This window comes from Pleurodeles waltl, chromosome 10, assembly GCF_031143425.1.
Source record: "Pleurodeles waltl isolate 20211129_DDA chromosome 10, aPleWal1.hap1.20221129, whole genome shotgun sequence".
NCBI classification, from domain to species: domain Eukaryota; kingdom Metazoa; phylum Chordata; class Amphibia; order Caudata; family Salamandridae; genus Pleurodeles; species Pleurodeles waltl.
The window spans coordinates 439,606,777-439,634,766 of record NC_090449.1 but is presented as its reverse complement, the minus strand read 5'-3'; the positions used below and the strand labels follow the sequence as shown (position 1 = coordinate 439,634,766).

At 46.2% G+C, this 27,990-nt stretch overlaps 1 protein-coding gene across 1 annotated transcript in view; it reads right to left on the bottom strand.

Moving 5' to 3' along the window:
- POLR3K (RNA polymerase III subunit K) overlaps window positions 1-27,990 on the bottom strand; it is a 291,214-nt gene that overhangs the window by 27,805 nt on the left and 235,419 nt on the right. The window lies entirely within an intron of this gene.

The following is a 27,990-nucleotide window of genomic DNA, read 5'->3' as shown; positions in this document are numbered from 1 at the left end:
ATCCCAGTGGTCTGTAGCACAGACCCTGGTACTGCCAAACTGCCCTTCCTGGGGTTTCACTGCAGCTGCTGCTGCTGCCAACCTCTCAGACAGGCATCTGCCCTCCTGGGGTCCAGCCAGGCCTGGCCCAGGATGGCAGAACAAAGAACTTCCTCTGAGAGAGGCTGTGACACCCTCTCCCTTTGGAAAATGGTGTGAAGGCAGGGGAGGAGTAGCCTCCCCCAGCCTCTGGAAATGCTTTCTTGGGCACAGATGTGCCCAATTCTGCATAAGCCAGTCTACACCGGTTCATGGACCCCTTAGCCCCTGCTCTGGCGCGAAACTGGACAAAGGGAAGGGGAGTGACCACTCCCCTGACCTGCACCTCCCCTGGGAGGTGTCCAGAGCTCCTCCAGTGTGCTCCAGACCTCTGCCATCTTGGAAACAGAGGTGCTGCTGGCACACTGGACTGCTCTGAGTGGCCAGTGCCACCAGGTGACATCAGAGACTCCTTGTGATAGGCTCCTTCAGGTGTTGCTAGCCTATCCTCTCTCCTAGGTAGCCAAACCCTCTTTTCTGGCTATTTAGGGTCTCTGTCTCTGGGGAGACTTCAGATAACGAATGCATGAGCTCAGCCGAGTTCCTCTGCATCTCTCTCTTCACCTTCTGATAAGGAATCGACTGCTGACCGCGCTGGAAGCCTGCAAACCTGCAACATAGTAGCAAAGACGACTACTGCAACTCTGTAACGCTGATCCTGCCGCCTTCTCGACTGTTTTCCTGCTTGTGCATGCTGTGGGGGTAGTCTGCCTCCTCTCTGCACCAGAAGCTCCGAAGAAATCTCCCGTGGGTCGACGGAATCTTCCCCCTACAACCGCAGGCACCAAAAAGCTGCATTACCGGTCCCTTGGGTCTCCTCTCAGCACGACGAGCGAGGTCCCTCGAATCCAGCGACTCTGTCCAAGTGACCCCCACAGTCCAGTGACTCTTCAGTCCAAGTTTGGTGGAGGTAAGTCCTTGCCTCACCTCGCTGGGCTGCATTGCTGGGAACCGCGACTTTGCAGCTACTCCGGCCCCTGTGCACTTCCGGCGGAAATCCTTTGTGCACAGCCAAGCCTGGGTCCACGGCACTCTAACCTGCATTGCATGACTTTCTAAGTTGGTCTCCGGCGACGTGGGACTCCTCTGTGCAACTTCGGCGAGCACCGTTTCACGCATCCTTGTAGTGCCTGTTTCTGGCACTTCTCCGGGTGCTACCTGCTTCAGTGAGGGCTCTTTGTCTTGCTCGACGTCCCCTCTCTCTTCAGGTCCAATTTGCGACCTCCTGGTCCCTCCTGGGCCCCAGCAGCGTCCAAAAACGCCAAACGCACGATTTGCAGCTAGCAAGGCTTGTTGGCGTTCTTTCGGCGGGAAAACACTTCTGCACGACTCTCCACGGCGAGAGGGATCCGTCCACCAAAGGGGAAGTCTCTAGCCCTTTTCGTTCCTGCAGAAACCTCAGCTTCTTCTGTCCAGTCGAAGCTTCTTTGCACCCGCAGCTGGCATTTCCTGGGCATCGGCCCATCTCCGACTTGCTTGTGACTTTTGGACTTGGTCCCCTTGTTCCACAGGTACCCTAGATTGGAAATCCACAGTTGTTGCATTGCTGGTTTGTGTCTTTCCTGCATTATTCCTCTAACACAACTACTTTGTCCTTAGGGGAACTTTAGTGCACTTTGCACTCACTTTTCAGGGTCTTGGGGAGGGTTATTTTTCTAACTCTCACTATTTTCTAATAGTCCCAGCGACCCTCTACAAGGTCACATAGGTTTGGGGTCCATTTGTGGTTTGCATTCCACTTTTGGAGTATATGGTTTGTGTTGCCCCTATCCCTATGTTTCCCCATTGCATCCTATTGTAACTATACATTGTTTGCACTGTTTTCTAAGACTATACTGCATATTTTTGCTATTGTGTATATATATCTTGTGTATATTTCCTATCCTCTCACTGAGGGTACACTCTAAGATACTTTGGCATATTGTCATAAAAATAAAGTACCTTTATTTTTAGTATAGCTGTGTATTGTGTTTTCTTATGATATTGTGCATATGACACTAAGTGGTACTGTAGTAGCTTCACACGTCTCCTAGTTCAGCCTAAGCTGCTCTGCTAAGCTACCATTATCTATCAGCCGAAGCTGCTAGACACCCTATACACTAATAAGGGATAACTGGGCCTGGTGCAAGGTGCAAGTACCCCTTGGTACTCACTACAAGCCAGTCCAGCCTCCTACATTGGTTGTGCAGTGGTGGGATAAGTGCTTGAGACTACTTACCACTCTTGTCATTGTACTTTTCATAAGAGAAAAATATACAAAACAAGGTCAGTGTATATACACATAGCCAAAAAGTTTTGCATTTTCTCTTTTCACTCTTTTCTAAGTGCTGAAAAGTACTTCTAAACTTTCAAAAAGTTCTTAAAAGTTTAAAAAGTTTTTTTTCTGTCTTTCCAAAAAAGGTCTGAAAACTTTTTTCTCTTTTTCTATCACTTTAACTCTCTCTAAAAATGTCTGGCACAGGCCAAAATGTTGATCTGTCCAAACTTGCATATGACAACCTTAGCAGGAAAAGAGCAAGGAGTCTCTGTATAGAGAGAGGTTTGAGTGTAGGGAAGAATCCTTCCTTGGAACTGTTACTTAACATGCTTAGAGAACAGGATAAGGCCATAGGTGCCTCATCTGTTGAAAAAGTACCTAATAGTTCTCAATCTGATTCAGGGACTCCCCCAGGAAAAGATTCAGGAAAGAAACTTCCTAGCCTGCCCATTACTAGACAATCTAGCATAGATGGTAATGATGATGAGCCACACCATATAAATAGTGTTGTCTCACATCATAGCAAAAGCATTTATTCTCACCATACTGGTAGTAATGTTTCTGTAAACCAAGCTGTTAGGGTGGCTTCTGTAAGGGACAGGTCTCCTTCTGTTCATTCCCATCATAGCTCTGTTTCTAGAAATGTCCCTCCCACCAACCCTGATGACAGAATGTTAGAGAGGGAACTCAATAAGTTGAGGGTGGAACAAACCAGACTGAAGCTTAAAAAGCAACAGCTGGATTTGGATAGACAGTCTTTTGAATTAGAGAAGGAAAGACAGAAGTTGGGTTTAGATACCCATGGTGGCAGCAGCAGTATTCCCCATAGTCATCCTGCAAAAGAGCATGATTCCAGGAATCTGCACAAGATAGTTCCCCCTTATAAGGAGGGGGATGACATTAACAAGTGGTTTGCTGCACTTGAGAGGGCCTGTGTTGTACAGGATGTCCCTCAAAGGCAGTGGGCTGCTATCCTATGGCTATCATTTAGTGGAAAAGGTAGGGATAGGCTCCTTACTGTGAAAGAAAATGATGCTAATAATTTCCAAGTTCTTAAGAATGCACTCCTGGATGGTTATGGCTTAACCACTGAACAGTACAGGATAAAGTTCAGAGAGACCAAAAAGGAGTCTTCACAAGACTGGGTTGATTTCATTGACCATTCAGTGAAGGCCTTGGAGGGGTGGTTACATGGCAGTAAAGTTACTGATTATGACAGCCTGTATAACTTGATCCTGAGAGAGCATATTCTTAATAATTGTGTGTCTGATTTGTTGCACCAGTACTTGGTGGACTCTGATCTGACCTCTCCCCAAGAATTGGGAAAGAAGGCAGACAAATGGGTCAGAACAAGTGAACAGAAAAGTTCATACAGGGGGTGACAAAGATGGCAACAAAAAGAAGGATGGTAAATCTTCTGACAAGGGTGGGGACAAATCTAAAAATGAGTCTTCATCAGGCCCACAAAAACACTCTGGTGGGCCCAAATCCTCCTTTAATCAGAACAAGGAAAAGAAACCATGGTGCTATTTATGTAAAATAAAAGGCCATTGGACAACAGATCCCAGTTGTCCAAAGAAAGGCACCACTGCTCCTACCACTACAACCCCTACTGCTACACCTAGTGTCCCTACTAATAGCAGTGGTGGTGGGAGCAAACCTACTAATAGCCAATCCAAGGGAGTAGCTGGGCTCACTTTTGGTAACTTAGTTGGGGTTGGTCTGATTAGGGAGACCACAGAGGCTACTTTAGTCTCTGAAGGGGCTATTGATTTAGCCACTTTGGTTGCTTGCCCCCATAACTTGGAGAAGTACAAGCAACTAACCCTAATAAATGGTGTTGAGGTCCAGGCCTACAGGGACACAGGTGCCAGTGTCACAATGGTGATTGAGAAACTGGTGCACCCTGAACAACACATACTTGGACACCAGTACTGAGTAACCGATGCTCACAACATAACACAAAGCCATCCCATGGCTGTTGTAAATCTCAACTGGGGGGGGGTAACTGGTCCAAAGAAAGTTGTGGTAGCTTCAGATTTACCTGTAGACTGTCTATTAGGGAATGATTTGGAGACATCAGCTTGGTCAGATGTGGAGTTGGAGGCCCATGCAGCAATGCTGGGCATCCCAGGGCATATTTTTGCTTTGACAAGGGCTCAGGCCAAAAAGCAAAAAGGACAGGGAAGCTTGGATCCTGGAACAATGGACCAAGTGCTCCCTAAAGCTAGGGCTAGTAGAAGCAAACCACTTCCTACTATCCCTCCCTCTACAGTGGATTCAACTTCTGAGGAAGAAGAATTCCCTCCCTGTGCAGAACCTACACCAGAGGAGCTGGAAGCAGACACTGCTGAGCTTTTGGGTGAAGGGGGGCCTGCCAGAGAGGAGCTGAGTGTGGCACAGCAAACCTGTCCTACATTAGAGGGTCTCAGACAGCAAGCTGTCAAACAGGCTAATGGGGATGTCAGTGACTCTCACAGAGTTTACTGGGAGGACAACCTCTTGTACACTGAGCATAGGGATCCTAAACCTGGAGCTGCCAGGAGATTAGTGATTCCTCAGGAGTACAGAAAGTTCCTCCTAACACTGGCACATGACATTCCCTTAGCTGGGCATCTAGGACAAATGAAAACTTGGGACAGGCTTGTTCCCCTGTTTCATTGGCCTAGGATGTCTGAGGACACAAAGGAATTTTGTAAGTCCTGTGAAACCTGTCAAGCCAGTGGCAAGACAGGTGGCACCCCAAAGGCACCCCTTATCCCACTGCCTGTGGTTGGGGTTCCCTTTGAAAGGGTAGGGGTTGACATAGTTGGCCCCCTTGACCCTCCTACTGCTTCAGGCAATAGGTTTATCTTGGTGGTAGTGGACCATGCCACAAGATATCCTGAAGCTATTCCTTTAAGGACCACTACAGCTCCTGCAGTGGCAAAGGCCCTCCTGGGAATATTTTCCAGGGTGGGCTTCCCAAAGGAAGTAGTATCAGACAGGGGAAGCAATTTCATGTCTGCATACTTAAAGGCCATGTGGAAGGAGTGTGGTGTAATGTACAAGTTCACAACACCCTATCATCCACAAACAAATGGACAGGTGGAGAGATTTAATAAAACTCTCAAAGGCATGATTATGGGTCTCCCTGAAAAACTCCGCAGGAGATGGGATATCCTTCTACCATGCCTCCTTTTTGCCTACAGGGAGGTACCCCAGAAAGGAGTGGGCTTCAGCCCCTTTGAACTTCTTTTTGGACACCCTGTTAGGGGTCCACTCACACTTGTAAAGGAGGGTTGGGAACAACCTTTAAAAGCTCCTAAGCAGGATATTGTGGATTATGTACTTGGCCTCAGATCAAGGATGGCTGAGTACATGAAAAAGGCCAGTAAAAACCTTCAGGCCAGCCAAGAGCTCCAGAAGCAATGGCATGATCAGAAGGCTGTTTTGGTTCAGTACCAACCAGGGCAGAAAGTGTGGGTCTTGGAGCCTGTGGCCCCAAGAGCACTCCAAGATAAATGGAGTGGACCCCACACAATTGTTGAAAAGAAGGGTGAAGTCACCTACTTGGTTGACTTAGGCACTGCCAGGAGTCCCCTTAGGGTGCTCCATGTCAACCGCCTGAAACCCTACTATGACAGGGCTGATCTCACCCTGCTCATGGCAACTGATGAGGGACAGGAAGAAGATAGTGATCCTCTACCTGATCTCTTCTCTTCCACAGAACAAGATGCTCTTGTGGAAGGTGTAGTTTTGGCAGATTGTCTTACTGCTGAGCAGAAAGACCATTGCATAAATCTCCTAGGACAATTTTCAGAACTCTTCTCTACTGTGCCAGGCACCACTTCTTGGTGTGAGCACACTATAGATACTGGAGACAGTTTACCTGTCAAAAGTAAGATCTATAGGCAGCCTGACCATGTCAGGGACTGCATAAAGCAAGAAGTTCAGAAAATGTTGGAACTAGGAGTGGTTGAGCACTCTGACAGTCCATGGGCTTCTCCTGTGGTACTGGTACCAAAACCCAATTCTAAAGATGGAAAGAAGGAAATGCGGTTTTGTGTAGACTATAGAGGTCTCAACTTGGTAACCAAAACTGATGCTCACCCTATACCGAGGGCAGATGAGCTTATAGATACACTGGCATCTGCCAAGTATCTAAGCACTTTTGATTTGACTGCAGGGTATTGGCAGATCAAATTATCAGAAGATGTTAAACCTAAGACTGCATTTTCTACCATTGGAGGACATTACCAGTTTACTGTAATGCCTTTTGGTTTGAAAAATGCACCTGCCACTTTTCAGAGGTTGGTGAACACAGTCCTGCAAGGGCTGGAAGCTTTCAGTGCAGCATATTTGGACGATATAGCTGTCTTTAGCTCCAGCTGGGATGATCACCTGGTCCACCTATGGAACGTTTTGGAGGCCCTGCAAAAGGCAGGCCTCACTATCAAGGCTTCAAAGTGACAGATAGGGCAGGGTAAGGTGGTTTATCTGGGACACCTTGTTGGTGGGGAACAGATTGCACCACTTCAGGGGAAAATCCAAATTATTATTGATTGGGTTCCCCCTACCACTCAGACTCAGGTGAGAGCCTTCCTAGGCCTCACTGGGTATTACAGGAGGTTCATTAAGAACTATGGCTCCATTGCAGCCCCTCTTAATGACCTCACATCCAAGAAAATGCCTAAAAAGGTATTATGGACAGCAAACTGTCAGAAAGCTTTTGAGGAGCTGAAGCAGGCCATGTGCTCTGCACCTGTCCTGAAAAGCCCTTGTTACTCTAAAAAATTCTATGTCCAAACTGATGCATCTGAATTAGGAGTAGGGGCAGTCCTATCACAACTTAATTCTGAGGGCCAGGATCAACCTGTTGCTTTTATTAGTAGGAGGTTGACCCCTAGAGAAAAGCGTTGGTCTGCCATTGAGAGGGAGGCCTTTGCTGTGGTCTGGGCTCTGAAGAAGTTGAGGCCATACCTGTTTGGCACTCACTTCATTGTTCAGACAGACCACAAACCTCTACTTTGGCTAAAACAAATAAAAGGTGAAAATCCTAAATTGTTGAGGTGGTCCATATCCCTACAGGGAATGGACTATACAGTGGAACATAGACCTGGGAGTAGCCACTCCAATGCAGATGGACTCTCCAGATATTTCCACTTAGACAATGAAGACTCATCAGGTCATGGCTAGTCTTATTGTCCTTCGTTTGGGGGGGGTTGTGTAGGAAAGTACCATCTTGCCTGGCATGTTACCCCCATTTTTCACTGTATATATGTTGTTTTAGTTGTATGTGTCACTGGGACCCTGGTAACCCAGGGCCCCAGTGCTCATAAGTGTGCCTGAATGTGTTACCTGTGTAGTGACTAACTGTCTCACTGAGGCTCTGCTAATCAGAACCTCAGTGGTTATGCTCTCTCACTTCTTTCCAAATTGTCACTAACAGGCTAGTGACCATTTTTACCAATTTACATTGGCTTACTGGAACACCCTTATAATTCCCTAGTATATGGTACTGAGGTACCCAGGGTATTGGGGTTCCAGGAGATCCCTATGGGCTGCAGCATTTCTTTTGCCACCCATAGGGAGCTCTGACAATTCTTACACAGGCCTGCCAGTGCAGCCTGAGTGAAATAACGTCCACGTTATTTCACAGCCATTTTACACTGCACTTAAGGAACTTATAAGTCACCTATATGTCTAACCTTTACCTGGTAAAGGTTAGGTGCAAAGTTACTTAGTGTGAGGGCACCCTGGCACTAGCCAAGGTGCCCCCACATTGTTCAGAGCCAATTCCCTGAACTTTGTGAGTGCGGGGACACCATTACACGCGTGCACTACATATAGGTCACTACCTATATGTAGCTTCACAATGGTAACTCCGAATATGGCCATGTAACATGTCTATGATCATGGAATTGCCCCCTCTATGCCATCCTGGCATAGTTGGCACAATCCCATGATCCCAGTGGTCTGTAGCACAGACCCTGGTACTGCCAAACTGCCCTTCCTGGGGTTTCACTGCAGCTGCTGCTGCTGCCAACCCCTCAGACAGGCATCTGCCCTCCTGGGGTCCAGCCAGGCCTGGCCCAGGATGGCAGAACAAAGAACTTCCTCTGAGAGAGGGTGTGACACCCTCTCCCTTTGGAAAATGGTGTGAAGGCAGGGGAGGAGTAGCCTCCCCCAGCCTCTGGAAATGCTTTCTTGGGCACAGATGTGCCGAATTCTGCATAAGCCAGTCTACACCGGTTCAGGGACCCCTTAGCCCCTGCTCTGGCGCGAAACTGGACAAAGGGAAGGGGAGTGACCACTCCCCTGACCTGCACCTCCCCTGGGAGGTGTCCAGAGCTCCTCCAGTGTGCTCCAGACCTCTGCCATCTTGGAAACAGAGGTGCTGCTGGCACACTGGACTGCTCTGAGTGGCCAGTGCCACCAGGTGACGTCAGAGACTCCTTGTGATAGGCTCCTTCAGGTGTTGCTAGCCTATCCTCTCTCCTAGGTATCCAAACCCTCTTTTCTGGCTATTTAGGGTCTCTGGGGAAACTTCAGATAACGAATGCATGAGCTCAGCCGAGTTCCTCTGCATCTCTCTCTTCACCTTCTGATAAGGAATCGACTGCTGACCGCGCTGGAAGCCTGCAAACCTGCAACATAGTAGCAAAGACGACTACTGCAACTCTGTAACGCTGATCCTGCCGCCTTCTCGACTGTTTTCCTGCTTGTGCATGCTGTGGGGGTAGTCTGCCTCCTCTCTGCACCAGAAGCTCCGAAGAAATCTCCCGTGGGTCGACGGAATCTTCCCCCTGCAACCGCAGGCACCAAAAAGCTGCATTACCGGTCCCTTGGGTCTCCTCTCAGCACGACGAGCGAGGTCCCTCGAATCCAGCGACTCTGTCCAAGTGACCCCCACAGTCCAGTGACTCTTCAGTCCAAGTTTGGTGGAGGTAAGTCCTTGCCTCACCTCGCTGGGCTGCATTGCTGGGAACCGCGACTTTGCAGCTACTCCGGCCCCTGTGCACTTCCGGCGGAAATCCTTTGTGCACAGCCAAGCCTGGGTCCACGGCACTCTAACCTGCATTGCACGACTTTCTAAGTTGGTCTCCGGCGACGTGGGACTCCTTTGTGCAACTTCGGCGAGCACCGTTTCACGCATCCTTGTAGTGCCTGTTTCTGGCACTTCTCCGGGTGCTACCTTCTTCAGTGAGGGCTCTTTGTCTTGCTCGACGTCCCCTCTCTCTTCAGGTCCAATTTGCGACCTCCTGGGCCCCAGCAGCGTCCAAAAACGCCAAACGCACGATTTGCAGCTAGCACGGCTAGTTGGCGTTCTTTCGGCGGGAAAACACTTCTGCACGACTCTCCACGGCGAGAGGGATCCGTCCACCAAAGGGGAAGTCTCTAGCCCTTTTCGTTCCTGCAGAAACCTCAGCTTCTTCTGTCCAGTCGAAGCTTCTTTGCACCCGCAGCTGGCATTTCCTGGGCATCTGCCCATCTCCGACTTGCTTGTGACTTTTGGACTTGGTCCCCTTGTTCCACAGGTACCCTAGATTGGAAATCCACAGTTGTTGCATTGCTGGTTTGTGTCTTTCCTGCATTATTCCTCTAACACGACTACTTTGTCCTTAGGGGAACTTTAGTGCACTTTGCACTCACTTTTCAGGGTCTTGGGGAGGGTTATTTTTCTAACTCTCACTATTTTCTAATAGTCCCAGCGACCCTCTACAAGGTCACATAGGTTTGGGGTCCATTCGTGGTTCGCATTCCACTTTTGGAGTATATGGTTTGTGTTGCCCCTATCCCTATGTTTCCCCATTGCATCCTATTGTAACTATACATTGTTTGCACTGTTTTCTAAGACTATACTGCATATTTTTGCTATTGTGTATATATATCTTGTGTATATTTCCTATCCTCTCACCGAGGGTACACTCTAAGATACTTTGGCATATTGTCATAAAAATAAAGTACCTTTATTTTTAGTATAACTGTGTATTGTGTTTTCTTATGATATTGTGCATATGACACTAAGTGGTACTGTAGTAGCTTCACATGTCTCCTAGTTCAGCCTAAGCTGCTCTGCTAAGCTACCATTATCTATCAGCCTAAGCTGCTAGACACCCTATACACTAATAAGGGATAACTGGGCCTGGTGCAAGGTGCAAGTACCCCTTGGTACTCACTACAAGCCAGTCCAGCCTCCTACAGATTGCTGTGGCGAGAATTGTGGTGGTGTCTTTTCTTTAGCCACTTTAGCTTTTGACTGCATTTCTGTTTCTTGGAATGTGAGCTTGCGCTTCATCTTTATTGGAGGAAGAGTTCGTATTTTCCCCGTGTCCTTTTGTATATGCAACCTCCTCTGGGTATGGTCTGGCTCTCCCATGCCCAGTTCTTGTTCGAATCTGTGACCTTGTAATTGAGTTGAAAGGCCTTGTTCTTCTGTATAGGAGCCTGGTTTCGGCTCCGAGGCTGCATGTTTCAGCACCGAAGTCTTTTCGACAGTCTTTTTCAGCTCCGAGGAAACCTTTTTGACTTTCGGGGTGCCGAACTCTCGGTGCCGAGTTTGGTCGGAGCCGGTATCTCGACCAGAGTCGGATGTCTTCGGCTGCTGGGAGGCCTTTTTCGGTGCCGATGTTTGGTCACCGTGTTTTCGGGTTAAGCCATGGCCTGTTGGCGGTGGCATCCCCTTGCACTTCATTATTTTGGAGTGAGTTTTTGCCGGGGCAGGTTTACTCACGGTTTGCTGCGTCTTCGGCTGCTCACTCTCGGACTCGTCCGAGTCCGAAGCTCGAATGGAGAATCTCTCCTCTTCTTCGACGTCGATGTGCCCGGCCGGTGTCGTCGCCATCTGGAGTCTTCGAGCTCTTCGATCTCGCAGTGTTTTCTTGGATCGAAATGCCAGACAGGCCTCGCAAGTATCCTCTTTGTGTTCGGGGGACAAACACAGATTACAGACCAAGTGTTGGTCTGTATAAGGATACTTTGCGTGGCAGTTGGGGCAGAAGCGGAAGGGGGTCCAGTCCATGAGGTTTGAAGATGGACGCGGTCGGGCCGACCAGGCCCCGCCGAGGAGTGGAAGCCCCGAAGGGCCGCCGGAGCTCTTCTTTCTTTGGTGTTGATGTGCTAGCACTAACCCGGTACCAAGCACAAACAATACCGTTAATTTTCCGATGGATAACTATCTTTTCCGAACCGAAATACGGAGCGAAGAGGAACACGTCCGAACCGGATGGCGGAAAGAAAACAATCTAAGATGGAGTTGACGCCCATGCGCAATGGAGCCGAAAGGGAGGAGTCCCTCGGTCTCGTGACTCGAAAAGACTTCTTCGAAGAAAAACAATTTGTAACACTCCGAGCCCAACACTAGATGGCAGGATAATGCACAGCATGTGTATCTGCAGCTACACATGCCATCAAACATATATATATATATATATATATATATATATATACACACACACACACACACACAAACACACACACACACACACACACTTATGTGCAAGTTTTCATTTAACTTAAACGGCTACAGGCTTCCGGGGAGGTGGGAGGGTGCATGTGAATCTGCAGCAGAACATGCCACAAACAGATGTACACTGGTTAAGTGACATTTTCCGTTCAATGGCATGTGTAGCTGCAGATATACACACATGCTATGCATAGACTAGAAAGCACTTATTCCTCCCATAAAAGCGGTGGTTAGCCTGTAGGAGTGAAGTTGTTTGAAATAATGTTCTTAGTACAGCTTGACCTACTGTGGCTTGCTGCGCTGCTAAAACATCTACACTATAATGTTTAGTAAATGTATCTGGTGTTGACCAAGTAGCTGCTTTTCATATTTCAGCCATTGGTATATTTCCTAAGAAGGCCATTGTAGCACCTTTTTTCCTTGTGGAATGTGCTTTAGGTGCAACTAAGAGTTGTCTTTTAGCTTTAAGGTAACATGTTTGGATGCATCTTACTATCCATCTTGCTAAACCTTGTTTTGAAATGGGGTTACCAGTATGAGGTTTTTGAAAAGCTACACCTAGCTGTTTAGTTTTCCTGAATGGTTTTGTTCTATCTATGTAGTACACTAGAGCTCTTTTAATGTCTAATGTATGTAGAGCTCTTTCTGCCACAGAATCTGGCTGGGGGAAGAACACTGGTAGTTCCACTGTTTGTTTGATATGAAAAGGTGATACTACTTTAGGACGAAATTTAGGGTTAGTTCGTAGTACGATTTTATGTTTATGTACTTGTATGAACAGTTCTTGAATAGTAAAAGCTTGAATTTCACTAACTCTTCGCAATGATGTAATTGCAACTAGGAAGGCAACCTTCCATGTTAAGAACTGCATTTGACATGAGTGGATAGGTTCAAATGGTGGGCCCATAAGTCACGTAGGCACTATGTTTAGATTCCACGAAGGAATTGGAGGTGTTCTGGGTGGGATTAATGCGTTTTAAACCTTCCATGAAGGCTTTGATAACAGGAACTCTAAATAAAGAACTGTGCTGTATATTTGGCAAATATGCAGAAATTGCAGTGAGATGTATTTTTATGGAAGAGAATGCTAAATTAGATTTTTGTAAATCAAGTAAATAGCATACAATATCTTGTATTGATGCTGAAAGAGGGGCAATTTGTTTAGATTGACAGTAATATAAAAATCTTTTCCGTTTGTTGGCATAGCACTGTCGGGTAGCGGGTTTTCTTTCTTGTTTAATTACTTCCATACATTCAGTTGGTAGTTGTAGAATACCCAAATTCTATGACCTCAGGAGCCAAATCGTTAGATTGAGTGTGTTGGGATTTGGGTGCCTGATCTGCCCTTTGTTTTGTGTCAACAGACCTGGTCTGTTTGGGAATTTGGAGGGGGGTACTACTGACAGGTCTAGTAGTGTTGTGTACCACAGCTGACGTGCCCAAGTTGGCGATATGAGTATGAGATTGAGCGTGTTATGACGCAGTTTGTTGACTAGAAATGGAATGAGTGGGAGAGGGGGAAAAGTGTAAACAAATATTCCTGATCAATTGATCCACAGAGCATTGTCCTTGGATAGGGGATGTGGGTATTTTGATGCAAAGTTTTGGCATTTTACATTTTCGCTGGTGACGAACAGATCTATGTCTGGTGTTCCCTATTGATGAAAGTATTTTTGAAGTACTTGAGGGTGAATCTCCCACTTGTGTGTCTGTTGATGATTTCTGCTGAGAACATCTGCTATTTGGTTGTGTATCCCTGGAATGTACTGTGCTATCAGGTGAATTTGGTTGTGTATTGCCCATTTCCACATTTTTTGAGTTATGAGGGAGAGTTGGGACGAATGTGTCCCTCCTTGTTTGTTCAGATAATACATGGTGGTCACGCTGTCTGTTTTGATCAAGACATTTTTGTGAATAAGGATAGGCTAGGAAGACAGCTAACAGCTCTAAGTGATTTATATGTAGCTGTTTGTGTTGGGCATCCCATTGTGCTTGAATGTTGTGATTATTGAGGTGAGCTCCCCAGCCAATTATTGATGCATCTGTTGTAAGTATGGTCTGAGGCACAGGGTCTTGAAATGGCTGCCCATTGTTTAGATTTGTGGAATCCCACCACTGAAGGGAGATGTATGTTTGGCGGTCTATCAACACTAGATCTTGAAGTTGACCTTGTGCTTGTGACCATTGTTGTGCAAGACACTGTTGCAGGGGCCGCATGTTTAGTCTTGCATGTGGAACATTTGCAATACATGATGCCATCATGCTTAATACTTTCATGACTAATTTGACAGTGTACTGTTGACCTGTCTGTATTTGTGCCAATATATTGTGAAATTCTTGTATTCTTTGCGTATTTGGACTTGCAAGTGTTTTTTGAGTATTTAGTATTGCCCCTAAATACTGTTGTATTTGCACAGGTTGTAGTTATGACTTTTGGTAGTTTATGGAAAACCCTAGCGTGTGCAGGGTTTGTATTACATAATGCGCATGGTTTTGACACTGCGTATGACTGTTTGATTTTATTAGCCAATCGTCTAGATAGGGAAAGACATGAATGTGTTGCCTTCTTAAGTAGGCTGCGACTACCGCCAGGCACTTTGTGAATACCCTTGGAGCTGTTGTTATTCCAAAGGGTAACACTTAACTGATATTGCTTTCCTTGAATGACAAACCTGAGATATTTTCTGTGCGCAGGATGGATGGGTATGTGGAAATACGCATCTTTGAGGTCTAATGTTGCCATGAAATCGTGTTGCTGAAGTAGTGGGATGACATCCTGTAGCGTCACCATATGAAAGTGTTCTGACAGGATGTAAAGATTGAGGGTTCTTAGACCTAATATTGGCCTTAAGGTTCCATCCTTTTTGGGAATGAGGAAATACAGTGAGTAAACTCCTGTCCCTTCTTGATTTTGTGGCACAGCTTCTATTTCTTGTTTGAGCAATAGAGATTTGACTTCTTCCTGCAACAGAGTGATATGGTCTATGGATATCCTGTGTGGTTTTGGTGGAATGTTTGGTGGAGTTTGTATCAATTCTAGGCAATAGCCATAGCGGATAATTGATAATATCCAGTTGTCTGTGGTAATGTTTAGCCAATTGTTGTGGAACTTTTGCAGTCTTACCCCCACAGGGGAGGTGTGAATTGGAAAGGAATGGCACAAGTCACTGTTTACTTTGTTGTCAGGCTTGTTTCAGTGTTTGATATTTTCCCCTGCCTCTGGGGTACTGGTCTCTATTGGTGCTTTTGAAACCACCTCGTTAATATTGAGGTTGGTAGGCCGGCTTTGGCTGTGATGTGGATGCCTCGGCAGTTTGGGCTCTAAATCCACCTCTAAATTGGGGTTTACAAAAGGATCCCCTGTATTGTGTTGTATACAGTGCAGCCATGGCTTTTTCAATGTCTGAATCCTTCGCATCTTTTCAATGGCAGTGTCGACTTCTGGGCAGAAAAGCTGTTTTTGGTTGAATGGCATATTCAACACTGCCTGTTGGATTTCAGGTTTGAATCCTGCAGACCTAAGCCATGAATGTCTCCTTATGGTTACAGCAGTGCTGATGGTCCTGGCTGCTGTATCTGCAGAGTCTAGGGCTGACCTAATCTTATTGTTAGTGATGGCTTGCCCTTCCTCTACTATCTGTTGTGCCCTTTTTTATTGCTCTTTGGGGAGATGCTGGATTATATTTTTCATCTCGTCCCAGTGGGCCCTGTCATATCTATTCAACAATGCCTGAGAGTTGGCTACCTGAGATGCCACCCTTTTCCTCACAGCATCAAACTTCCTACTCTCTTTGTCTGGTGGGGTGCATCGCCTGACGACTGAGCTTGCTCTCTTCCTGGCAGTGCTTACCACTACTGAGTCTGGAGGTAGTTGTTGGGTAATATATCCAGGGTCAGAAGGAGGCAGCTTATATTTTTTCTCCACTCTATGAATAATTATCCTTGCCTTTACTGTCTCTTTAAATATCTGGTCAGCATGTTTTCGCATGCCAGGGAGCAAAGGAAGCGACTGATATGTTGCATGCATGGAGGAGAATTAAATAAGAAATCATCCTCCAATGGCTCAGTATGCATGGTGACATTGTGATATGTTGCCGCCCTAGCTATTGAGTGTAGCCTGTACTATCCTCCGGTGGTGAAGGCTTAGAGGGATAGCAATCTGGGTTATTGTCTGGAATAGGGTCTGGATCATAAAGATCCAATGGATCCACATTGTCCTGCTGCGAGTCAAATGAGTGCGATGGTGACTGTATAGGTGTAGGACTAGTAGGAGGAGAGATATGTAAATGTGGAGAGTGAGGAGGAGACTGAGGAGGAGAAAATTGAGGAGGTGGAGGTCGCTCCTTTGTTTTTGGCACTTTTGCTGGAGGCTGTGTAGTGTCCAATTCCTCCTGAAAGGCTAATTTCCTCTTTGGTTTTGGAGGAGGTGCGGTTAAAATTCTGCCAGTTTCTTTATAAATATATGAATCCTGGCTGGCCTTTCATCCATTGCTTAGATTTGGGAGTCCTCCTCAGTAGTTTTGTGGCTTTAAGTGCTTGTGAAAGTTCATGCTCCTCAGTATAAATAGGTTTTTTCGTTTCCGAAGCTGGCTTTTTCGGTATCGAAAAGATGGGGTTGAAGATGGTCTTGGCTCCAAAAATGATTTTTGAGATTTCGACTCGGAAGAGCGGTATTTGCTCGGTTCGGAGACGGAGCTTCGGCTCGAGTCCTATAGCTTCGGAAGGGTGACCTTCTTCGATGCTGAGCTGGTGGGTTGGTCACCGAGCGTTTTCTTTCGGGTCAATCCATGGCCTTCCGGCAGTGGCGTTCCCAAGGCCTTATGTTTGGGCTTAGATGACACAGGGGCAGGCGTACTCACGTGCTGCTGTCCTGCTGTGACCGGTCTGTCCTCCTCGGAATCTTGGTCAGAGTTGGATCCTCTAACGGAGACTGCGGTCTGCATAATTTCTTCCTCTTCGATGTCGAGATGTTCGGTGCTCTTTTATGCCATCTCGAGTCTCCGTGCTCTTCTGTCTCCGAGCGTCTTTTTCAACCAGAAGGATCTGCAGGCCTCGCAATTTTCTTCCCATTTGGTCGTGGAAAGGCAGAGATTACAGACGAAGTGTTGGTCTGTATAAGGGAATTTAGCGTGGCACCAAGGACAGAATTGGAATGGAATCCGATCCATGAGGCTTCCACGCGGTCGGCCCAACAAGGCCCGAGTTGGGGGCGCGCGCGCTCCCCGAAGGGCGAGTAAAGATGTTTGTTTCGACGGTACGGAAGTGTCGATCGAAGGTGTAATGCAATCAAAAACAATACCGACGAGAAATGAAGAGTTTTAAGCTTTCCCGAATCGAACTATCGGAGCGAAAGGAAACACGTCCGAACCCGATGGCGGAAAGAAAACAATCTAACATGGAGTCGATGCATATGCGCAATGGAGCCGAAGAGGAGGAGTCACTCGATCCTGTGACTCGAAAACCCTTCTGCGAAGAAAAACAACTTGTAACACTCTGAGCCCAACACTAGATGGCAGACGTATGCATAGCATGTGTATCTGCAGCTACACATGCCATCGAATATATATATATATATATATATATATATATATATATATATATATATATATGAGAGAGAGAGAGAGACACACCCTCTCTCCCTATATGGAAAATGTCACTTACCCAGTGTACATCTGTTCGTGGCATGAGATGCTGCAGATTCACATGCTTTGCACATCCCGCCATCTAGTGTTGGGCTTGGAGTGTTACAAGTTGTTTTTCTTCGAAGAAGTCTTTCGAGTCAAGAGATCGAGGGACTCCTCCCCTTTCGGCTCCATTGCGCATGGCCGTCGACTCCATCTTAGATTGTTTTCCCCGCAGAGGGTGAGGTAGGTGTTGTGTATTATAGTAATAGTGCCCATGCAATGGAGTAAATATTTATGTACATAATGTGGTTTAAAGCAATATATTCACAAATTTACAAATGTTCAAGATAAAATTCAAACGGCGACAGGCTCCCGTGGAGGCGGGCGGGCGCATGTGAATCTGCAGCGTCTCATGCCACGAACAGATGTACACTGGGTAAGTGACATTTTCTGTTCAATGGCATGTGTAGCTGCAGATACACATGCTTTGCATAGACTAGTAAGCAGTTATCTCCCCAAAAGCGGTGGTTCAGCCTGTAGGAGTTGAAGTTGTTTGAAACAAAGTTCGTAGTACTGCTTGTCCTACTGTGGCTTGTTGTGCTGTTAACACATCCACGCAGTAGTGCTTGGTAAACGTATGAGGCGTAGACCATGTGGCTGCCTTACATATTTCAGTCATTGGAATGTTTCCTAGAAAGGCCATGGTAGCACCTTTCTTTCTAGTTGAGTGTGCCCTTGGTGTAATAGGCAGTTCTCTTTTTGCTATGAGATAACAGGTTTGAATGCATTTAACTATCCATCTAGCAAAGCCTTGTTTGGAAATTGGATTTCCTGTATGAGGTTTTTGGAAAGCAACAATTGTTTTGTTTTTCGAATTTGTTTTGTTCTGTCAATGTAGTACATTAACCCTCTTTTGATGTCTAATGTATGTAGTGCTCTTTCAGTTACAGAATCTGGCTCTGGGAAGAACACTGGTCGTTCTACTGTTTGATTCAAGTGGAACGGTGATATGACTTTTGGTAAGAATTTAGGATTTGTTCGTAAAACTACTTTATGCTTGTCTATCTGAATAAATGGTTCTTTTATGGTAAATGCTTGTATCTCACTTACTCTTCTTAGAGATGTGATGGCAATTAGAAATGCAACTTTCCATGTTAATTATTGCATCTCACATGAGTGCATGGGTTCAAAAGGTGGACCCATGAGTCGTGTTAAGACAATGTTGAGGTTCCACGAAGGAACTGGTGGCGTTCTTGGTGGTATAATTCTCTTTAGGCCTTCCATAAATGCTTTTATGACTGGGATCCTAAATAATGAAGTTGAGTGCGTAATTTGCAGATAAGCTGAAATTGCGGTAAGATGTATTTTAATGGATGAAAAAGCTAGCTTTGACTTTTGCAAATGTAGTAATTAGCGTACGATGTCTTTAGCAGATGCGTGTAATGGCTGAATTTGATTATTATGGCAATAATAAACAAATCTTTTCCACTTATTTTCATATCAATGTCTTGTGGTTGGTTTCCTTGCTTGTTTTATGACCTCCATACATTCCTGTGTAAGGTCCAAGTGTCCGAATTCTAAGATTTCAGGAGCCAAATTGCTAGATTCAGTGATGCTGGATTTGGATGCCTGATCTTTTGTTTGTGTTGAGTTAACAGATCTGGTCTGTTTGGAAGCTTGATATGAGGCACTACTGAGATGTCTAGTAGTGTTGTGAACCAAGGTTGTCTTGCCCTGGTTGGTGCTATTAGTATGAGTTTGAGTTTGTTTTGACTCAACTTGTTTACTAGATACAGAAGGAGTGGGAGAGGGGGAAAAGCATATGCAAATATCCCTGACCAACTCATCCATAACGCATTGCCCTGAGATTGATCTTGTGGGTACCTGGATGCCAAGTTTTGGCATTTTGCGTTTTCTTTTGTTGCAAATAGGTCTATTTGTGGTGTTCCCCATCTTTGGAAGTAAGTGTTTAGTATTTGGGGGTGAATCTCCCATTTGTGGATCTATTGGTGATCCCGAGAGAGATTGTCTGCTAACTGATTCTGAATCCCTGGAATAAACTGTGCTATTAGGCGAATGTGGTTGTGAATTGCCCAATGCCATATTCTCTGTGCCAGGAGACAACTGTGTTGAGTGTGTTCCTCCCTGTTTGTTCAGATAATACATTGTTGTCATGTTGTCTGTTTTGACAAGAATGTGTTTGTGGCTTATTATAGGTTGAAATGCTTTCAACGCTAGAAATACTGCCAGTAGTTTTAAGTGATTTATGTGAAACTGTCTCTGCTGAGTGTCCCATTCTCCTTGGATGCTGTGTTGGTTGAGGTGTGCTCCCCACCCTATCACGGAGGCATCCGTCGTTATTATGTATTGAGGCACTGGGTCTTGGAAAGGCCGCCCTTCGTTTAAATTTATATTGTTCCACCATTGAAGCGAGGTTATGTTTGGCTGTCTATCAACACTAGATCTAGAAGTTGACCCTGTGACTGTGACCATTGTGATGCTAGGCACTATTGTAAGGGCAGCATGTGCAACCTTGCGTTTGGGACAATGGCTATGCATGAGGACATCATGCCTAGTAGTTTCATCACCATCTTGACTTGTATCATTTGTTTTGGATACATGGCCTGTATTACATTGTGAAATGCTTGTACCCTTTGTGGACTTGGAGTGGCAATCCCTTTTGTTGTGTTGATTGTCGCCCCTAAGTATTGCTGTGTTTGACACGGCTGAAGGTGTGACTTTGTGTAGTTGAGTGAGAAACCTAGTTTGTGGAGGGTTTCTATGACGTACTTTGTGTGTTGTAAACACCGTTCTAGTGTGTTGGTTTTGATTAACCAATCGTCTAGGTACGGAAACACATGTATTTGCTGCCTCCTTATATGAGCAGCCACTACTGCCAGGCATTTTGTAAAAACTCTTGGCGCAGTTGTTATCCTGAATGGCAACACTTTGAATTGGTAATGTACCCCTTGGAATACAAACCTTAAGTACTTTCTGTGTGAAGGATGTATCGATATATGGAAGTATGCATCCTTTAGGTCTAGTGTTCTCATGTAGTCTTGTTGTTTGAGCAATGGGATTACATCCTGTAATGTCACCGTGTGAAAGTGATCTGATTTGATGTAGATATTTAATGTTCTGAGATCTAATATAGGTCTTAAGAGTTTTGTCCTTTTTGGGTATGAGAAAGTACAGCGAGTAAACTCCTGTTCCTCTCTGATGGATTGGTACCAGTTCTATTGCATCTTTTTGCAACAACGCTTGGACCTCTAGTTGTAGGAGATCTATGTGTTGTTTTGACATATTGTGTGTTTTCGGTGGGACATTTGGAGGGAATTTGAGAAATTCTATGCAATAACCATGCTGGATAATTGCTAGGACCCAAGTGTCTGTTGTTATTTCTTCCCACTGTTTGTAGAACTTGGTTATTCTCCCCCCCACAGGTGTTATGTGTTGGGGATTTGACGAAGTCACTGCTTGTTTTGAGGAGTTTTGGGACTTTTGAACTTCCCTCTACTCTTTTGGAATTGGCCCCCTCTATATTGTCCCCAAAAACTTCCCCGCTGATATTGGCTTTGATAAGTGGGCCTTGTTTGTGAGGTTGTGGGTTCCGTGCTTTGTCCTCGAAACCGGGTTTTACGAAATGTACCTCTGCTCTGCGGGGAGGAGAGTGCGCCCATGGCTTTGGCCATATCAGTGTCCTTTTTAAGTTTTTCGATAGCAGTGTCCACCTCCGGCCCAAACAACTGCTGTCCGTTAAATGGCATGTTCAGCACAGCTTGTTGAATTTCCGGCTTGAATCCTGACGTACGCAGCCATGCGTGTCTCCTTATGGTCACTGCTGTATTTACTGTCCTAGCAGCTGTATCTGCTGCATCCATTGCCGAGCGTATCTGATTATTTGAGATACTCTGTCCTTCCTCCACCACTTGTTGTGCCCTTTTCTGGAACTCTTTGGGCAAGTGCTCAATGAAATGTTGCATTTCGTCCCAATGAGCCCTATCATATCCCGCCAGCAATGCCTGTGAGTTGGCAATGCGCCATTGGTTGGCTGCTTGTGCTGCAACCCTTTTCCCCGCAGCGTCGAACTTGCGACTCTCCTTGTCTGGAGGTGGTGCGTCTCCTGAGGTGTGTGAGTTCGCTCTCTTGCGAGCTGTCCCTACTACCACTGAGTCTGGTGTTAATTGCTGCGTGATGTATACAGGGTCTGTTGGCGGCGCCTTGTATTTTTTCTCCACCCTTGGAGTTATGGCCCTGCCCTTCACAGGCTCCTGAAACACCTGTTTAGAGTGTTTTAGCATTCCAGGGAGCATAGGGAGACTTTGGTATTGACTGTGTGTGGAGGATAGTGTGTTAAATAAAAAGTCATCCTCAATAGGCTCTGCATGCAGGGTGACATTATGAAACGCCGCTGCTCTTGACACCACCTGTGTGTAGGCTGTACTGTCCTCAGGTGGCGACGGTCTCGCTGGATAACAGTCTGGGCTGTTATCTGATACTGACGCATCATAAAGATCCCATGCGTCGGGATCATCCCGACTCATTCCAGTATGAGTTGGGGACTGCATCAGTGGTGGAGTTGCTACCGGTGATGTATATGTTGAGCGTGGTGGAGATGGTGGCGGGGTTACTTGTCTTGCCACCTTTGCCTATGGCTGCTTGTCTTTCTCTTGGAAGGCAAGTCTTCTTTTCATCCGAATTGGGGGAAGAGTACTTATCTTCCCTGTGTCTTTTTGGATGTGGAGCCTTCTCTGAGTGTAATCTGGCTCCATTGACTCTAGTTCTTGTCTGAACCTATGTCCTTGCATTTGTGAGGACAGTCCCTGTTCCTCTGTGTAGGAACTTGTTTTCGGTTCCGAGGCCGGATGTTTTAGTATGGAAACTTTTTCGGAAGTGTCTTTCGGCTCCGACGACACTTTCTTAATTTTCGGCATTCCAGCCTCTCGGTGCCGAGTCGTTTCGGTGACGCCCTCTCGGTGCCGAACTTGCTCTGACCCGCTGTCTCGGGGTCGAGTCTGCTCTGTGCCAGTATCTCGACCGGAGTCGGATGTCTTCGACACATGCGTGCCCTTTTTCGGTGCCGATGTTCGGTCACCTATTTTTCGGGTTAAGCCATGGCCTGCTGGCGGTGGCGTCCCCTGGGCTTTAGTGGTCTTTCCGTGAGTTTTGTGTGTCGACGTCTTACTCACGGTTTTCGGCGTCTGTTTGGGATAGACCTCGCCCGAATCCTCGATGGAGAAGGTCTCTTCTTCCTCCTCCAAGTGTTTTTGTCCTATCGGCGCCGACGCCATCTGTAGTCTTCTCGCTCTTCGGTCTCTTAATGTCTTCCTCGACCGAAACGCTCGACAGGCTTCACAAGTATCTTCTTTGTGTTCTGGAGACAAACACAAGTTACAGACGATATGCTGATCTGTATACGGATACTTGTTGTGACATTTGGGGCAGAAGCGGAATGGGGTCCGTTCCATTAGCCTTGAAGAGACACGTGGTCGGGCCGACCAGGCCCCGACGGGGGATGGAAAACCCCGAAGGGCCACCGGAGCTCTTCAAAATTCGGTGTCGATCTGTTGTAACTAACCCGATACCGAACGCAAACAATACCGTTGAATTTTTCGAGATTCTAACTATCTTTCCGAACCGAAACGCGGAGCCAAAAGGAACACGTCCGAACCCGATGGCGAAAAAAAAACCAATCTAAGATGGAGTCGACGACCATGCGCAATGGAGCCGAAAGGGGAGGAGTACCTCGATCTCGTGACTCGAAAGACTTCTTCGAAGAAAAATAACTTGTAACACTCCGAGCCCAACACTAGATTGCGGGATGTGCAAAGCATGTGTATCTGCAGCTACACATGCCATCAAACATATGTATATATAGAGAGAAATGTATTTATGTGTGTGTATATACATATAGCTTTTAGGCAGCAATAAAAATGTCAAGATAACTCCTGTGATTATACTCCTGCTAGAGAAAGAGATCGGACTTTTGTCTAGTGGCAGTTTTGACACCATAAAGTAGCGCATAAGGTTCATATGCTGCAAAGAACAGATCTATATTTTATGTGAATAGCTGAGTAAATTAGTAAAGCCAGCCGTTACCTGTGCTTTAAAACAAATGAAAGGTATGTGGGCGGCTAAGGAGAGATGAAGGACACTTTTGCTGGGTGGTAGTGAGGGAATGCGAGGAGGAGCACCACAAATGATTGTCGCACTGGGCGCCACCAGTGCCAAAGGCTGTGATGATGAGTATGTGGCAAGGTAAAGTAATAGTGTGTCTATTGAGGATAGAAGCAAAGGTAAGGTGACTGACATTTACTGTTGCACACATCACACAAACACACACTCATCAGCAATTTTGTATCTGCCTTCTACGTAGGCTAGTGCTTTAGAGGGACAGTTTAGCCAGTAGCAGAAATGGCGTCTCGTTGGATGACTGCTGCTCAAGCCCTAACTTAGGGTATGCAGGACAGCTCTGAGGCAGGATCAGAGACTGAAACAGCAGATACTGAGAGAGCATCTGAGAGAGAGGACAATGGAGTAGAATCTGGGAGTGATTTTTCAGTCTGCGGAGTCCCATCCGATGATTCCTCTTACAGTGATTATGAGGAAGGCTATGAGGACAGTTGTGCTAAGCGAAGTCTGTGCAGTGGGAAAACAGATGGTTAGCTCAACCCTGAGAGCAGGTGTGTGGGGCAGCAAGCAAAGACACAGTGCTCTCTTGGCAGTCCCCCAATTTAGTTCAGTCCCAAATTCCACCTTTTACTGATGACGCTGGATGTTAAGTCGATACGGCCAACCTTTTGCCAATTGACTACGTCCATCTCTTTTTGGATGTCGACTTCCTGCAGCAATTTATGCAGCAAACAAATTTGCGTGCCAAACAATTTCTGAGGGAGCATGGAGGCACTCTAGGGCCCCGTTCTAGAACACACCAGTGGACTCCCACTTCGCTGGAGGAGTTGGATATTTTAGGGCCTTATGCTCTAAATGGGATTAGTGCAGAAACTTGACTTGCACAGTTTCGGTAACCCCCATCTTCGCAACATATATGAGCAGAGATTGTTTGTTGCTATTGCAGCACATGCTGAATTTCAATGACAACTCTGCTGCATTACCCTGGGACCATCCATGATGTGTACCTGCTCATTACAATTCATAATGAGAGCACTTCCCCGTCACGGTTTGGGGTCAGATGATCGAAGTCCACAAGCCCACCTGTATACTTGATTACAATAAGTACATGAACGGAGTGGACAAGAACGACCAGGTTCTTTAATCATACAATGAAAACCGTAAAACTCACAGTTAGTACAATAAACTGTTTACCCATCTTACCCAGATGGCAACATACAATGCATATGTGGTTTATAGTCAGACAACCACAGGAAGACTTACGTCTTTCTTTGGCTTTCAGTTGTCTGTGATTGAAAGCCTCACTGCTACTACAGAAGCAGCAGCCTCCACTTCTTATGTTCTGGAGTCTGCTGGCTTAGTGGACTAATGCGTCCACTTAAGGGGCCTGTGTTCAACCTCATGGTCAAATCCTGGTGGTGTAGGAGGCTGGCCTGGTTTGTAGTGGGTACCTAAGGTACTTACACATTATACCAGGTCCAGTTATCCCTTATTAGTGAAATGTAGACAGTGTTCTAGCAGCTTAGGCTGACTAGAGGTAGCTGTAGCAGAGCAGCTGAGGCTGAACTAGAAGACATGCAAAGCTCCTGCAATACCACTATAGTTATACAGTACTTATACACAATAAAAGACTATACTCAGTGTTACCAAAAATAAAGGTACTTTATGTTAGTGACACAAGGCCAAACATTTCTTAGAGACAACACTCCTTCTGGAGTTAAGTATTATACACTAAAGACCCTAAATCAGTTACGTAAATAGTCATAGAATAGTGCAAACAGTAGAAAATACCATAGATTGCAATAGACCTAGGGGCAACACAAACCATATACTAAAATAGTGGAATGCAAAAGTCGGATTCCCCCCTAGGCAAGTGTAGTGTGTAGAGGAGCGCTGGGATGTGCTTTCAAGAGGGCGGCACCATTTCTCCAAGGGCAGGAGCCCTTTAAATTCACAACAGCGCCACCCGGGCCAAGGGCGGGCCCGTCCTGCGCCCGTCAGCGACCGGAGGAGGCCGGGCTGGGCCACACTATTTTCATTTTGATATTGAGACCGGTGACCAAGCAGACAAATATACTCCAGTCACCCGGACACCACACCAACACAGGTGAGCAGTATTCTAGGCCCTCCTGTTATTTTAGCCTCTCCAACAAGGCCCTAGCGGGGCAAAATTAGGGTGGTAACAGGGGAGGAGAAGCACCTACAGAAAAAGACGGTCAAACTTTGGGCTGGTGTAAAAGTGTTTTATTAAGTCAAGATGGGCAGACGGAAGGAGGGGGGGGTTTCTGGAAAAGGCCGGCAACAACAAGACTTTAGACGGCTTTCTCCAAAAAGCAGTTGGGGCATTAGAAAAGGAAATTGAATTGGTGGAGCGCCGTCTAACTGCCCCCCCATTGATGGAGGCTCCACCGAAAACTACAGCACAATTCCTCCACCCACCCGCTTCTATGCCTGTCCCGGCAATCCCACCTTCAACCACCCAAGTGTCTGCTGCAGAGACCCTGGAAAACATTATACAGCCTCCAATATCCACACAGCCTCTTCCAGATAGGCCTGTACCCACCACAGAGCACAGCTCAAAGGGCAAAAGAAAACGAGGGGAGGCAAACCTAAAGAATAAACGGGCCCGTGTTTTGAACTCCCCCAATCATGCCGTGCCTACTCGGACCAAGGATTACACACCAGCCCAAGCTCTTAGTAACGACAGTTTAGAAATAGCCCACATAATAGATTACATAAAAGACGAGCTCTCCAAAAAGCTACACCCTATAACAACTCGTCTATTAGCCATCGAGGAGAAACTTGACGGTCTTATCAAGCTCAATCAGATGACCATCTCTCCCTCACCAGATTTACAGTATCCTCGCCAAACTCTTCCCCGGAGCCCTCCAGGCAACAGTGCCAGTAGCCTTCCCTTATTACTGAGTATGGTTCATAACCCCCGAACGATCTGCCCTGATCCTTCACATCAACCAGTGAAGGCTGCAACTGTTAGACTGGTCAATGCCTCAAAAGCCAAGTGTTCTAAGACTGCTCCCCTTTTTGCAAGGGTGAATGACGAAACTGCTTCTCCCAATAATATGGGTACAAATCTCTACAAAGATACCCCTGATCAGATCCACCTTCCGGCAGATCGGATGCATAGGGATCAAGGAACTAATATGAGAACTTTACACCTACCACCGGAAGCTTGTCCTTATGTGCTTGTTATCACGAGTGTTCCCAAACTTAAAACCAACACCTCCGAAACATTTATAGAACTGAAAAATAAGGTCATTCACTGGCTACACAGATATGCTAGCTTTGCTTTTCATATGGTACCCTCAATATTAATGGTGAGGAGGGTGGGTCTACTTAAGAACCCCGGTACAGGAGATTGTATTGTTATCAACTTTGATGCACCCTCCCTTGTTCAGCAACTCTCCTTGAATGTGTGCCAATCTAACCCTCTAGGGGGAAAAATTCTCTGTGCAGATTACAGGCTTTCTACACTCACAAAGTTGTACCAGCTACTAAGGGGGCGACAATGTCACTCAGAGGTGCCACTAGTTTGCAGATGCAGCCTGACCCCCAGTTGAGATGTAGCTCCCTCTCACTTTCTGAAATCGATTGACTAAAAACTAGCTCTGTACACAGCTCACTCCAGCCTCTAGGTTCCAAAAACTGGGATACGAAGTACCTTATATCCAGAAATATTGAAATATATGAAATAGGGTTAGGTAATCCTGAGGCTGACCAGACTCCTACTGCAGACAACAGAGATCCTACGTTAACCCCCGCATCTGCCCAGCTAGATCCTTCTAAGATGGAAATCAGTATTCCTCTTCCCGTATGTGACCAGAGTTTGGAAATTTGCATTTGGGGAGCAAGCAAGGAGGGTAAGGCGAATGAGACCAATTTAGCCCCGGATTTAACAGGCCCCAGTGATTATGGGTATTCTCCATCATTCCAGGCATCCGAATTGACCACGCTATGCCCTGATCCAGACAGGGCAAGTAATATCTTGGGTGACACTGTAGTGGGAAACCAAAATGAGGCCGGTATAGTTACGATTGAAAAGGGTACAAAATCTCCCCACGGCACTTCATTTGCAAGAGGGAACTTTACGGTTGAAGTTCTCAAAGACAAAATCGATGGTCTAGACACTGTTCTTAGCTGGAATATTGCAGGGCTGGAGAACAAAATGAGCATTCCTGAATGGGGCAAATTTATAGATGAACATAAAATATGTCTCTTTCAAGAAACGTGGGCACTGGAGCCCAAATACAGAATTGGTTACAAAAGTTACTGGGTCCCATCAAGTAAGGTAAACCCAGGGAGACCCTCAGGTGGGCTGCTTATATGGCTTAGTTGCTCCCTTAAATGCCGGATTGAAACAATTTACTTGGGCTGTCCCGATCTGATGGGTTTATCGATACCATCCCTTAGTGAGAAACCGCTTCTAATAATTA